Below are 15,414 nucleotides of genomic sequence, written 5' to 3'. Positions count from 1 at the left end.
ATCATTTTATGTATTTTTGTACATTTTCAATCATTTTATCACCCACTCGTGCGATTGTAGAATCAAAACCTCTTAAACTGCACATCCTCCATAACTTATACATTCTGTTCATTCAAGAAACAAACTGTGGACCACCTTTAACATTGGGCAGTAGCAAAGTGCCCCGCCTTCCCCGCACACTTTGCCTTCTGCCGTCTGCCTGTACATTTCACAGCGCAGAGCACGGGGATGTCAACTGCCTAAATTTTGAATTGGTCAGTTCAGTTTTTGAGCGGGCTGTCTGGAAATTTCTACAATGGCAACAGGACGACTAAAGTTTGTGGGGTTTCTTTAAGTAAAAAGGGGCAAAATTCAGTTAATTTGCGCCTCCTGTTAGCTAATGGGGTGCAGAGCAACTAGTGCCTGGGCGCGGCGATTTTTGCGGCGCTCACAAAATTGACCAGACATTTTGCGGCGGCGCTAAACACTACCGCCACGATCTCCTGTGCCCACAGATTGTGACATCAGTCGAGCGTGCAACGCCCCGGTAGCACCCCGGACCGGATATTGAGTGGCGCCCCCTGCCTTTCCGCCTGCTGCTAGCAATGGCAGGTTGAGGGGAGCGTTTTGCAGTCAGGAAAGGACTGGAGGAGCGCTATTTAATGGCGACCGCTTCCTGCCTTTTTTTGTCGGTGACATTTTTGTACCACGCATTCTGAGAGAGAGAGAGAGAGACTTCTGGAGTGATTCAATGCTGTGTGAAGGAGTTTTGGGTACTGAGCAGCACTTTGCAGGTTCATTTTGATTTGACCTTTCTTGCATCGATTTAGAAAAGAGTATGGGGGCTGCACTCTGAGCTCTTTCCCTGGGCCTCTCCATTGTTCTTTCCAGCAGATTTGATGTACAGGCCGAGAATCAAGGCTGCAATGAGCAGGGTGTGGATGGAGAGCAAGATCGACACTCCCCTTTAAGAACTGGCCGGCACCAGTGTACCTGTGTTCCATTGCTGATCGACATCACATGAGCTTCACCAGCACTCTGAGATAGCACCTCGCTCCTCGGCATTAGTGCCTTAAGAGTGGTGCGTAGCGCCTGATTTAGCACTCAAATCACCTCCAGGGGCGATAGAAGCTAAGTTTGCAGTCGGAGGCGATAATTAGCACCAGGCGCTAAACTTTGTGCCCGGCCGATAATTGCGCCCCAAACAGGGCGATATCGAATTTCTCTCAAAGTCCCTTGTCCCTGCTTTGCTTCAGTCACCTGCGACATGATGGTCTTATTTATCAATGTTATTAAGGCCTTCAATTAATTTTCATCAACAGCAAAACAAACATTAGCAACTCAAGCTATGACCCTGCCCACTGGAATTGGGGAAAAAGTACCAACTCAAGCAGAGTGAAATGGTTTGAGCTTTGGCAGAATTGCAATGCTTCAAGAGCAGGAGTTCCATCTGCTCCAATGTTCCATCCCTGACACCAAACATTGGCCCAGAAATTCGGGTCCCAACGCGTGAGTATGCACGGGGTACTCACGCGTGGACCCGATGGAAGTGCCGGTTTCTTGCATGCACTGCGCTTGCGCGGGAAACCGGCACTTCCGTTGCTCTGAACGAAGGGGTTCAGAGGTCGAATGCGTGCGCGCGGGAGTCTGCGCGTGCGCTTTGAACTTACGTTTTTTTTACAGGCTTTTCCGTGAGGGTAAGTCTTTAGATTTTAGAAATGTAAAAACCAGGCGTAAGGCCTGCATTTTAAAAGGTAAGTGGTCAATTCATTAAAATTAAAACATTTTTTCCACAGGTTTATTATTTTTAAATATTTTAAAGCAAGGTAAGTTTATTTTTAGCCCCGTTTTTTTATAAAATTATTTTTTTCAAAAATTTAAATTATTGTTTAAAATAGTTAATTAATGTAATTTATAGTTTACTAGCTGGAGTGCCCGGCGGTGCCGAGGGTTTTTTGAGGGGATGTTGTTATGAAAAAAGTAGAAATATTTTTATATATATAAATGAGTTTGTCTGTCTGTCTGTGTGGGAAGGAGAGAGAGAGAGAGAGGGAAAGAGAGAGAGAGAGGGAAGGAGAGAGAGAGAGAGAGGGAAGGAGAGAGAGAGAGAGGGAAGGAGAGAGAGAGAGGGAAGGAGACAGTGAGAGGGAAGGAGAGAGAGACAGAGAGGGAAGGAGAGAGAGAGAGGGGGAAGGAGAGAGAGAGAGAGAGGGAAGAAGGGAGAGAGAGAGAGGGAAGGAGAGAGGGAGGGAGAGAGAGAGGGAAGGAGAGAGAGAGAGAGGGAAGGGATGACAGAGAGAGAGAGGGAAGGAGAGAGAGATGGAAGGAGAGAGAGAGGGAAGGAGACAGAGAGAGAGAGGGAAGGAGAGAGAGACAGAGTGGGAAGGAGAGAGAGAAAGAGAGGGAAGGAGAGAGAGAGAGAGAGAGGGAAGGAGAGAGAGAGAGAGGAGAGAGAGAGGGAAGGAGAGACAGAGAGAGAGAGAAGGAGAGAGAGAGGGAGAGGGAAGGAGAGAGAGAGAGAGGAAAGGAGAGAGAGAGAGGGGAGGAGGGAGAGAGAGAGAGGGAAGGAGAGAGAGAGAGAGGGAAGGAGAGAGAGAGGGAAGGAGAGAGAGAGAGAGGGGAAGGAGAGAGAGACAGAGAGAGAGAGAGGGAAGGAGAGAGAGAGAGAGAGAGGGAAGGAGAGAGAGATAGAGAGAGAGGGGGAAGGAGAGAGAGAGAGAGGGAAGGAGAGAGAGAGAGAGAGAGAGAGGGAAGGAGAGAGAGAGAGAGAGAGGAAGGGAAGGAGAGAGAGAGAGAGGGAAGGAGAGAGTGAGGGAAGGAGATAGAGAAGAGAGGAAGACACCCCGGGGAAGGGGCTGGACTCAGAGCCCAGCGGGTGAAGAAGGGCGGCCGCCATTTTGTGAGGTCGGCGGGAAGTTTGAATTACAGCGGCCGAAGGAAGGAAGGAAGAAGGCGAGCTCTCCCTCCCTCTCCCACCCCTTCACTCTTTACCTTCCTCACCCTCTCTCTCTCCCTCCCCCTCTCTCTCCCTGCCATTCTCTCTCTCCCCTCTCTCTCTCCCCCCCTCTCTCCCTGCCCCTCTCTCTCCCTGCCCCTCTCTCTCCCTCCCTCCCCGCTCTCTCTCTCTCTCCCCCTCCCTCCCCGCTCTCTCTCTCCCCCTCCCTCCCCGCTCTCTCTCCCTCCCTCTCTCTCCCTCCCTCCCCTCTTCCTCTCCCTCCCTCTCCCTCCCTCCCCTCTCCCTCTCCCTCCCTCCCCTCTCCCTCCGACTCACCTCGGTACCAGAACGGAGTATATCTGACACCGGGAGGCCGGGTGCCCATCGCTCAGAAGCGAGCCCGGGGTTCCTCATGTTTAACCAGGTGGGCCTTTGGACCCGGTTGGCCGGGCGGCAGTGGAAGGCCTTTCGCTCCGGACTCCCATGTCCGATTTAGGTCGGGGACGGCTCGTTGGAAAGCCCCGGTTTTCCCAGTCCCGCACTAATGGCAAGAGAGAGAGGGGGAAGGAGAGAGAGAGAGAGAGGGAAGAGGAGAGAGAGAGAGAGAGGGAAGAGGAGAGAGAGAGAAAGAGAGAGAGAGAGGGAAGGAGAATTAAAATCCCAACTTTTGTCTGTTTTCCTGCGCAGCCGGCCAGAGAAAAGAAAAACAAAAGAGATGAAGAGTCTAATTTAAAGCAGCCTCTCCCCCGCTAAAAGGTGAGAGCCGGAGGGAGATTTCGTGGGTGAAGAGGGGCGGCCGCCATTTTGTGAGGCACTAACAGCAGTTTGAAAGATTAGGCCCCACCCACACACACCATGAAACGCCCCCCGTGACGCTGCATGCTCCCCCCGTAGGATTGGTCAACCTTCCCGTCACTCAATGCTAATGAGCGGATTCCCCCGTATGATTGGCCAACCGCTAATGAGCGGATTTTTGAAAGTTTTTTGCCTACTGTCCGAACAATTTTTGTCTGACCAAAAAGTAAATACACCTATGACACACCCCTAATCATAAGCTTTCTTTTGATATAACATATGTGTAGGAACGCTCTATAACTTTTGAGTGTATAGCGGACAGACAGACATACAGACAGACAGACAAACAGACAGACAGACATACAGACAGACAGACAAACAGACGGACGGATCCTTTTATATATATAGATTTAAAAAGTGTGATTTAAAAAAAAAAATATTTTGAAGCTTTACTGTTATTTTGGGGCCCGTATATTCATAAGTTTAGACAGGTCTTCCTGTCAATCTTATGAATGGGCTTTTCCCTCCTCTGATTGGCTGCCCATGGCTCACGTGATCCCAGGGGACGCATCGCACTAACTACGCCCCTGGGACATGCAAGCACAGCGCGCCGGGAGTTGGAGCAGGCCCCGGAGCGGAATTCCACGGGAGCCCAGAGCTCAACTGCCGGCACGCAAGGTAAGTGCAGGTCGGAAGCTTGCACCCGCGGGAAGCCCCCGACCTGAATTTCTGGGCCTATATTTTAGGTCGGCGCCCAGAGGGATTTCTGCTTCCATTACGGTGGTGGGGGTGGGTGGTAAATGGCTGTATCAAGCTTTGGACGCCTACACAAACTCTTGGGGCTGGCTGCTGGTGGGCAGCTGCAGGAGATGGTTTGAATATTTGGGTCAAAAAAATAAATTTTGCATGACTGTGATTGATGCAACTCTCTATATGCCCTGTAAAATTTAACCCGAATTCCCCACCCGTACACCCTAGCAACGTCAGATAACATTCCCGTCTTTTGCATGCCATCTGATTACACCCACCCGAATCACTTCTGGCGGAAAATCCTGAAAGTGGTGGGGAAGAGCAGGACCCAGTGGTAGACCCCTGGCCCGATTTCCCACGCATGTCCACTTAAGTTATGACAGGGACCCAGTAGATTTCCAACAGGGAATCCGGCCCACTATTTTCATAACAGCCACAAGAGCCCCATTCAAATGCTGGCACAACCAAACCACCATGTGTTCGAGTGCTGTATCCCTGCCTGATGGCCCGCATCAATATAATGCGGATGGAGAATATTTAAAAGAAAACAAAATCACTTATTTGTTGTATAAACAGAACACTGCACAAGTCAGGAGCGTGATGGAATATTCTCCACTTGCCTGGATGAGTGCAGCTCCAACAACACTCAAGAAGCTCGACACCATCCAGGACAAAGCAGCCCACTTGATTGGCACCCCATCCAACACCTTAAACATTTGCTCCCTCCACCACCGGCGTACCCTGGCTGCAGTGTGTACCATCTACAAGATGCACTGCAGCAACTCACCAAGGCTTCTTCGGCAGCACAGAATCACAGAAATCACAGAAACCCCACAGTGCAGATAGAGGCCATTTCGGCCCATCGAGCCTGCACCGACACATATCCCACCCGATCCCCGTAACCCCTACACCAACACATATCCCACCCTATCCCCGTAACCCCATGTATTTAATCCCCCTAACACTAAGGGTCAATTTTATCATAGCCAATCAACCTAACCCGCACATCTTTGAACTGTGGGAGGAAACCGGAGCACCCGGAGGAAACCCACGCAAACACGGGGAGATCGTGCAAACTCCACACAGACAGTCGCCTGAGGCCGGATTCGAACCCGGGTCCCTGGCACTGTGAGGCAACAGTGCTAACCACTATGCCACCGTGCTTCCTCCCAAACCTGCGACCTTTACCTAGAAGGACAAGGGCAGCAGGCGCATGGGAACACCACCACCTCCAAGTTCCCTTCCAAGTCACACACCATCCTGACTTAGAAGTATATCGCCGATCCTTCATCGTTGCTGGGTCAAAATCCTGGAACTCCCTCCCTAACAGCACTGTGGGAGTACCTTCACCACACGGACTGCAGCGGTTCAAGAAGACGGCTCACCACCACCTTCTCAAGGGCAACTAGGGATGGGCAATAAACGCCAGCCTTGTCAGCGATGTCCACATTCCATAAACAAATTTTTTTAAATGCCAGACTGATACCTTATTTAAATAACTCATGCACCTGATTGGACATAACTTGAGGCCAGGAACACTCATTGTTTGAAAATGGTATCAAAATGGGGCCACTGCAGTAGGCTCTATGTACACACTGGATATCTGGTACTGTGGCTTTCTGTATATCTCAGTGCCAACCCTCGTGCACATCATCTGGGCTAGTGTGTGCCTGCTGCAGCAGATGAGTGGGGATTTCAATAGCAGAGCAACCAGGGCCCTTGATGGAGGAACCAGTGTTATTGTACAAAGCTGTGATTACCTGAACAAAGGCTCTCCAGTTCAGGTTACTGACAGGCCGTGTGCAGAATTTGTATACCAGCTGCAGCTTTTTGCGCAGCATACACTGTGCACAGAGGTCTCCCTTTGCTCTTGGAAAAGGTCGCCTTGGAGAAGAAATAAGCTTCTCACCCACAGCACACAGTAAAGAGTATTGAGCAGCCACACTGTGGGCTGTTCAACGGTTTCCAGTAGATACGATCACTCTAATTACTGCAGTGCAACTTACATCAAAGGGGATGGAAATGCTTGTCCCCTTCCTTGGACCTGAATAACTCAGATCGCTGGCTCTAAGCTACATTCTCAGCAATTTGGTTGAAAAGATAACACTGACAAGGCTGCATGTCAAGACTGATAGACGCCACTGTGCACACGCCAGTGACATTTTTGTTTCCGCACACTAAATAGAACCAGAAATTACCGAGCATTTCCTTTCAGGATACTACTGTTTATACTTCTTGCAGTAACTTGTATTGTTTATAAGGATTAAAAGAACACAAAAATATGCAGAGATGGTATTTTTGGTATTGTCTGCAGATTTTTATCAAAATTTGACACATCTTATATTGGTTAAAGAGTGATTCTAAACCAGAGATTTTATTTTAATATCTTAAGGTAAGTTTGGAGTTTCAGCCTCAGAAAGTATCAATGAGGGACCAGATATTTATTTCAATATTGCAGAATGATATTTATTTGAGTATAAGTTGTATGGTTTGTTAAATTTAAGCACTGGAAGAAGTAGGTATCTAATGCAAGTTTTAAAACATCAGCAGCAGTTTTGGTAAAGGGCAAAAACCGGTTGCTTACACAGAACCGCTGGTGTATCAGAACACCCACCAAAACTGCATGCAATGTACTCTAATGCATGCACTGATGAAGCTCTTTCTATCTCAACCTTCACTATCTCTCTATTTCTTGAAGACAACTATCATGCTGGAAACCTTTTCTGCCATTTTCTTCTGTCCATGATGTGCACAATGGTCAACCGTTCTCAGCACTGAACTCACTTGCTGCCATTTGACTGCACCAACTCTCTAGTACATAGTATGCAATAGTTATCCATGACACTGAGTTCCACAGGAGGCAACCATGTTGTCTCTAGAAAAATAACTACAAGTTACAAATCAGCCAGTAAGTGGCAAAAAAAAGACAGACTTGTCATCTTGGCTCAGGGGTAGCATTCTGAATCAGTGGCCGGAATTTTGCCGGTCTTCAGAGTGCAGGATTGGAGGTGGGACCGCTGTCAAAATGACAAAGATTGACAGCGGGCAGGAAACCCTCTGTCAACCCGCCTCCAAATCAACCTTCCCAAGTGTCAGGTCCCCGATTTGCGCATGGACCTGACACCTAGTGGCAGGAAGAGGATTATAGCCACTTACCTGGCTGTTAACAGGTACTTGATACTTGTTAAAGGCTCTGTTTCAATTTTGCCACTTCTGCCTCGGGTTCCCCGACGTCCGGACACCACGCCAGGTAAGTGTGGCGTGTTGTGAGTCTGCTGTAATGTTTCTGCATTGATGACAGCTGCAGAAGTTGTGTGAAGGATCCAATGGTGCACTGGTGAGTTTCAGAGGTAAGAGAATGTTAGGAAAATCATTTTTAATATATTTACACTTTTCTGTAGGTAACAAGTTTTGAATTGGCTGTCTAGTCCCACCTCATTGGGAGAACCTCTCTCACCAGTGACAGATCGCTTCTGTAACCTCACCTGCAGCTGCCATCTGTTCTAGCCTATGGAGGGAGTCATTGGAGAGCCTGGGTGCAAGAGCTCACATGTGAACAGTCATTGTCAGTGTTTGCTGTACCTCAATGCTGTCAAACACTGAGAAATGAGCTGTCAAAGAAAAATTGTGCGTGGCCTTTAAGAAAACCGGCAGATGACGCGTCATCAAATGACTTCATCTGACCGGCTTCCTCTTAATTGGCCGGCAAGCCCGCAGGGTGGACTTAAACATAGAAACATAGAAGATAGGAGCAGGAGTAGGCCATTCGGCCCCTCGAGCCTGCTCTGCCATTTAATGAGATCATGGCTGATCATCCAAATTCAGTACCCTGTCCCTGCTTTCTCCTCATATCCCTTGATCCCTTTAGCCTTAAGAGATATATCTAACTCCTTCTTGAATATATTTAATGAATTGGCCTCAACTGCCTTTTGTGGTAGAGAATTCCACAGGTTCACCACTCTCTGGGTGAAGAAATTCCTCCTCATCTCTGTCCTAAATGGCTTACCCCTTATCTTTAGACTGTGACCCCTGGTTCTGGACTCCCCCGCCATCGGGAACATCCTTCCTGCATCTAGTCTGTCTAGTCCTGTTAGAATTTTATAAGTTTCAATGAGATCCCCTCTCATTCTTCTAAACTCGAGCGAATATAAGCTCAATCGACCCAATCTCTCCTCATATGTCATTCCTGCCATCCCAGGTATCAGTCTGGTGAATCTTCGCTGCACTCCCTCCATGGCAAGAACATCCTTCCATAACAAAGCCAATCGACATAAAATCACATCCGTTGGCTGGATGCAGTTGGGGGCGGGACTGGAACCCAGAAATCAGCTGACCTGCTCCCAAGCCGCATCCAGTTGCAAACTCCCAGCCAGTATGTTTGATCCCCAGTCCAGGACTCAAGTGTTATGTCTGACATTGGTGATAGGTACTCGATTGCCTTGGCCTGAGCACATGGCGTTTGATGGTGCTATTATCATTGTATTGTGTCTGACATTGGATATAGGTATTCGATTGCTTTTGCCTGTAGAGTGTGTTTGGATCAGCCATTAAAAGTAACATGAACTGAGCTCTGCTTACAGCCCCTGGATTATCTTTGCAAACGCAACATTTGGCGACGAGGATGGCTGAAATCTCTATTCCACCACCTCCTCCCTTTCTTGCACTACCCGGTGAGCCGCCGATCCCATGGGTTCGCTGGTTACAGTCCTTTGAAACCTACCTCATTGCTCTTGGACTAGAAAATGTGAGTACATCACGGAAAAAGGCACTGTTATCCCATTGCTTGGGAGCAGAGGGCCAGTGTGTTCTTGGGACATTATGCACAGCAGACTCAATTCAAACATATGATGAGGCTGTGGCTCTGTTAAGCACACACTTCTCTGCCCCACAAAGTGCCCTCCTGCGGCGATTCATTTTTAGACAGCGTCACCAACTCCCCGGCGAGTCGGTGCATCAATACGTGGCTAATTTGAGGGGGTTAGCTAGCTCATGCAAGTTCGGTGCACTACAAGACGAGATGGTGCGTGATCAACTAATAGAGCACACCAACAACGTGAGAGTGCGTGAAAGACTGTTGCTCGAGTCCGACGATCTGTCATTGTCACAGGCAGTCAACATTGCCTTTCAAGTGGAGTCTGCAGCCGAATGTGCAGCGAAACTAGCACACACACCCAGTGACAGCGCCCTCGGCCCCGACAGCTCTGACACGGTAATGCTCGCGCGACGGCAGCAACGCGTGCTACCGTGGCAACAGTGTGGAAACTGTGGACCTCGTTCACATGCTACCAGAGTGCAGAATTGCCCCGCGCGTGGCCAAGCCTGTCGCAATTGTGGAAAACAAAATCACTTTGCCAATGTCTGCTGCTCTGCCCCGGTTGCTACAAATGAACACACTCAGTCCTCAAGCACTATAATTCACAACGTGAGCTCTGGGCCAGTAGTGGCTTTCAAGTCATGCAATTAACCTGAATGATGTGTGCATCCCGCTGTTGTTGGATATCGGTGCCAGCATCTCACTGCTGAATGTGGACACATTCAAACACTTTTTCAGCTCCCTGCCACACTCTGCGCCCTCCACTGCCCTTTGCGGGTATGGTAATTCGAAAATTGGACTAGTGGGCTCAGTCAACCTCACTGTACGCTATGGAACAAAAGTTTTGCCAGATTTTTGTTTTCATGTGGCACACCAAAGAGCTAACCTGATGGGACTGGATCTTTTCACTGACCTGGGTTTTTCTCTCTTGGACACCGGCGGGTCTGCAATTCTGCACGTTGCCTCACTGTGGCGCCAAACATGGCCAGCACTCTTCGAGGGTCTGGGCTGCCTGACTGCCTTCACCCACCAGCCCATGGTTGACTCCACCATTACCCCTGTCATTCAGACACTGCACCGCATCCCGCTTGCTCTCCATGACGGGGTCACAGCTGAACTAAAGCAGCTACTGGAAGCTGGCATCATCAAACCAGTTGATGCCTCCCCATGGGTCTCCAACCTGGTGGTCGCAACGAAAACGTCAGGTGGTCTACGCGTCTGTGTCGATCTTCGAGCAGTGAATAAGGCCGTAATCCCTGACAAATATCCACTGCCCACGTCAGAGGAACACACAGTGCAGTTCTATGGTTCCATCCTGTTCTCGAAACTGAACCTTCGACAGGGCTATCTACAGGTTCCCCTCCACCCCAGCAGCAGGGACCTCACTGCTTTTGTGACACATGCTGGCGTCTTTTGGTACACCAGGATGCCATTTGGACTTAGCTCTGTACCCAGCTGCTTCCAAAAGGTGATGTCCTCTGTGCTCGCGGGCATTCCTGGGGTGGCCATCTACCTGGATGACATCGTCGTGCATGGGCCCTCGAGCTCCACTCACGACGAACGCCTTCACAGAGTTTTCACGGCTCTAGCAAAACACAAGCTCACACTGAATGGCGAAAAGTGTGTCTTTGCTGTTTCAGAGATCGAATTTGTGGGGTTTCGGTTGTCGGCTGGCGGTATATCCCCACTCTAGTCAAACGTGGATGCCATTCACAGCATCCCAGAACCCAGCTCTGCAGCACAGGTTGCCTCCTTCCTTGGCATGACTGGGTACTACCTGAAGTTTTTGCCCCAGTACTCAGCCACCACAGCCCCACTGCGCCAGCACCTGCGAAAGGATGAGCCCTGGGTGTGGTCACAAGCCTGTACGGAAGCTGTTCACCTCCTGAAATCGCAGCTCACGTCGCCTCCAGTGTTGGCTCACTTTGACATCGCCAGCCCCACCCTCGTCACCTGTGACGCGTCCGCTGCAGCTGTGGGGGCGGTGTTATCGCAGATACAGAATGGAGTGGAGAAACCAATCGCCTTTGCCTCCCGAGCCCGTAGCACCACTGCACAGAAGTACTCAGTAGGCGAGCGTGAGGCGCTGGCGTGCGTCTGGGCATGTGAGCGGTGGCACCTGTACACGTATGGCCGTGCCTTCACCCTGCGAACCGATCACCAGGCTCTCACTGCCCTGCTGTCGACATCCAGCACGGGCCACAGACCACTGCGTCTACACCGCTGGTCTGACCGCCTCCGCCAATACAATTTCAGTCTCCAGTTCACACCAGGACGTGACAATGTTGTTGCAGATCTGCTCTCCCGCACTGTCTCTGCCCCAGCCCCACTCGTCGGGTCTGAACATGTGGAACAGGATATCGTCCAGATGCTGCACACGCCTCTCCAAACCACAGTCTCTCTCCAGGAGCTCAATGAGGCCTCTGAACAGGATCCGACCCTCTCCCAGCTGTGCACCTTCATCAGAGATGGCTGGCCTTGCAAGGTGCCTGAGGAACTGTCTGCCTACTCCAGAGTTAAAGAGGAGCTCTCCTGCTGGAATGACTCCTGTGTTGCACATGGGCTCTGCACTGTGGTCCCAAGTGCCCTTCGTGCGCGTGTTTTATCCATGGCGCACGAGGGCCACTTGGGCATAGTGAAGCTCAAACAACGATGCCGAGACCTAGTGTGGTGGCCGGGTATCGACAGGGAAATCGAGGCCCTGGTCAAGGACTGTGCAGCCTGCCTTGTAAGTGGCAAGACTGGCCACCAAGCTCCTCCACCCCTGCAACCCCTTGCCTGGCCCTCTCAGCCCTGGGAGCACCTGCAGCTGGACGTCTGCGGGGAGCTCCATGGTGTCCCCCACCATCAACGGTTCCTAGTGGTGACCTATGACCTGCACTCAAAATGGCCAGAGGTCACTGCCGTGGGCTCCGTCACCTCTCGGGTCATCATCGATATCCTTGCGTCCCTCTTCTCCCACTGGGGGCATCCAAAGGCCATCACCACAGACAATGGCCCCCAAATGGTCTCTTCGGAACTCTCCTCTTACCTTGAGAGCAAGGGCATCCGTCACATACGCACACCCCGAGTCAAATGGGGGGGGGGGTGGAGCGTTTTAACCAGACACTGAAAAATGGCCTCAGAGCACACCTATCCCAGGGGTGTGCGTTTGACAAGGCCCTCCTCCACACACTGCTGCACTACAGAGCCTCCCAGCATTCCACTACAGGGGTCTCACCCGCATCCCTCATGCTAGGCCGTGAGCTCATGCTGCCCCTTGGCAGGCTCCGCCCCTCGCTAGCTCAGAGCCCTGCTCCACTGGCTCAAGCCACAGTCGCTAGACAGCAGGAGAAGATGCAACTCCGCTTCGACCAGTCGAAGAGGGCCAAGGCGCCCAACATCTCAGTCTCCGATTGGGTCAGAGTCCGCAGGCCTCACCGCAATAATAAGATGGCCTCATTCTGGTCCTCCTCTCTCCAAATCAGCCGCCAACTTGGACCAGCCACTTTCTGCCTCACTGACGGCTCTCGGTGGCATGCCAGCCGCCTTCGGAAGGTGCCAGCACGCCCTGATGCGGGATTATACGGACCTAATCCCCAAGCCTTACCCCCAGAGTGGTGGGATGCACATGTGGCTCAGCCAGCCAACCCTCAAGCAGATATTATGCCTCAGCCTGCTCCTCACCAGTCCCCACTTCGGCCTGCTCTTCACCAGTCCGCACCTTGGCCTGTTCGTACACATTCTCGCCCTGGCCACCTACAGGACTTTGTCACTACATTTCATGTTTGAAATTCTGTGAGGGGGGAGGAAATGTTATGTCTGACATTGGTGATATGTACTCGATTGCCTTGGCCTGAGCACATGGAGTTTGATAGTGCTGTTATCATTGTATTGTGTCTGACATTGGATATAGGTATTCGATTGCTTTTGCCTGTAGAGTGTGTTTGGATCAGCCATTCAAAGCAACATGAACTGAGCTCTGCTTACAGCCCCTGGATTATCTTTGCAAAAGCAACATCAAGCCCATAAACTAGGCTGATAATTCAGTGCAGTACAGAGGCAGTACTGCATTGTCTGATGTGCCGTCTTTCAGATGAGACGTTAAACCGAAGCCCGGCTGCCTACTCAGTTGAACGTGAAAAATCCCCAGGCACTGTCCAACAAAGAGCAGAAGAGCTGTCCCAGTGTCCTGGCCAATGTTCATTGCTCAACCAACATCAAAAATAGATAAACTATTTATTCAATGCTGTCTATGGCACCTTGCTGTGTGCAAATTGGCTGCCACCTTTGCCTATAAAACAACAGGGTGTGGCGTACCGATCACAGAAAGGACACAATCCGCTTTTCGGTCCGTAGACTATAAATCAGGCGTCATGCCTTTAAGAAGGATCACACCTTTAAGAAACTCGATCTGCAACATAGTTAAGCCCAGAGCGGGGGAGGAGCAGTCGAAGCTGTGCACTGATGAAAGGCAGTCGTACTTTGTGTAGTCTCTGACTCCATTTTGTGTTCGGCATGCAGCCTCAACAATTAAACCTTTTCTGTTGAACCTCTCCGAGTTCAGTATTTTTTGCTAGGAGTACGTAGACTCCTACATTGGTGACCCCGACGCTCAGTATGACTCCTAAGCGTAACCATGGCTGACACAAACGCAGTTTCTGTGAAGCTGCCGGAGTTCTGGGAGAACCTAGCCACCGCCTGGCTCCTTCAAGCCGAATCGCAATTCCGACTCCGCAGCATCACCGCCGACGCTACGATGTACGACTACCTCCTCGTCTCCCTGGGCACCTCCACAATCACGAAAGTCTGGACAACACTAAAAAACCCTCCGGAGGAAGGCAAGTACGCACATCTCAAGACCGCGCTCATTAAAAAACTCACAGCCTCCCAATTCTTGCGCAACTGCCACCTCCTCGACCTCCCGGGCCTCGGTGACTCCACGCCGTCAGACTTGCTCTCACACATGCTTGCTCTGACTGACGAGAAACCGCCCAGCTCCCTCTTCCGCACGCTCTTTATCCGCCAACTACCTCCCAGCATCCGCCCGGCGATCGTGGCGTCCAGCCTCACGGACCTCGAGGCCCTGGCTGACGAAGCCGATAAGCTCCTGTCCGCCAGCTCCAACCACGCCGTCACCCCCGACCTGGCCTCCACAGCGTCGGCGCGCGCTCCACCCTCTATCGCGCGGCCACACAGCTCGGCCACGAGGCCCTCCAGGCCCCCATGTCCCCCAAGCCCTCCGACCCAGGGCTACTGCTACTTCCATACCCGGTTCGGCGCACGGGCACGCTGCTGCAGCCATCCCTGCACGTTTCCAACCGCCCCCACACCGGCCTACACGATGGCCGTGGGGCAAGCAGGCGTGCTGCTGTACGTTACGGACAGCGCCTCCGGACGCCGTTTCCTATGCGACACGGACGTGCAGCGCAGCATCAGCCCCGCGTCCACCCTCGAGATCCAGCGAGGCGGCCGCGGCCCTGCGCTGGCTGCCGCCAACGGCACCGACATCCGGACGTACGGCACCCGCACCCTCACCATCGACCTCGCAGGCCGCCGCTACCACTGGGAGTTCATCACCGCCAAGATGCTCTCCCAGCTCCTTGGTGCGGATTTCCTGTGCGCCCACGACCTGTTGGTCGACATGCCTCGGCGCCGCCTCGTGGACATGAACACCATGTCACCTATACCGGGCGCCATGGCCCCCCCGCAACCCGCCGAAATGGCGTGGCAGTGCCGCGCCCGCTCAACAGACGACTACTCAGCACTCCTGGCTGAGTTCCCAGCCCTCACCAACCCAACCTTCTCCGCGAAGGTTGCTAAGCACGGGGTAGAACACTTCATCCCCACCACAGGCCCACCGGTGTATGCCCACGCCCGCAGGCTGGACCTGGCCAAGCTGGAGATCGCGCGGGCCGAGTTCGCCACAATGGAACAGCTCGGCATCATCCGCCGCTCCAACAGCCCCTGGGCCTCCCCACTCCACATCGTCACCAAACCCGACGGGGGATGGCGCCCCTGCGGGGACTACCGGCGCCTAAACAACACCACCACGCTGGATCGGTACCCCATACTGCACATTCAAGACTTCTCGACTAGACTGGCCGGCCGCTCAGTCTTCTCCAAAGTCGACCTGGTGCGCGGTTACCATCAGGTGCCAGTC

The sequence above is a fragment of the Somniosus microcephalus genome, chromosome 12 (assembly GCF_052327205.1).
Source record: "Somniosus microcephalus isolate GS21.2 chromosome 12, FLI_Smic_1.0, whole genome shotgun sequence".
NCBI classification, from domain to species: Eukaryota; Metazoa; Chordata; class Chondrichthyes; order Squaliformes; family Somniosidae; genus Somniosus; species Somniosus microcephalus.
Note: the sequence above shows the minus strand (reverse complement) of the source record.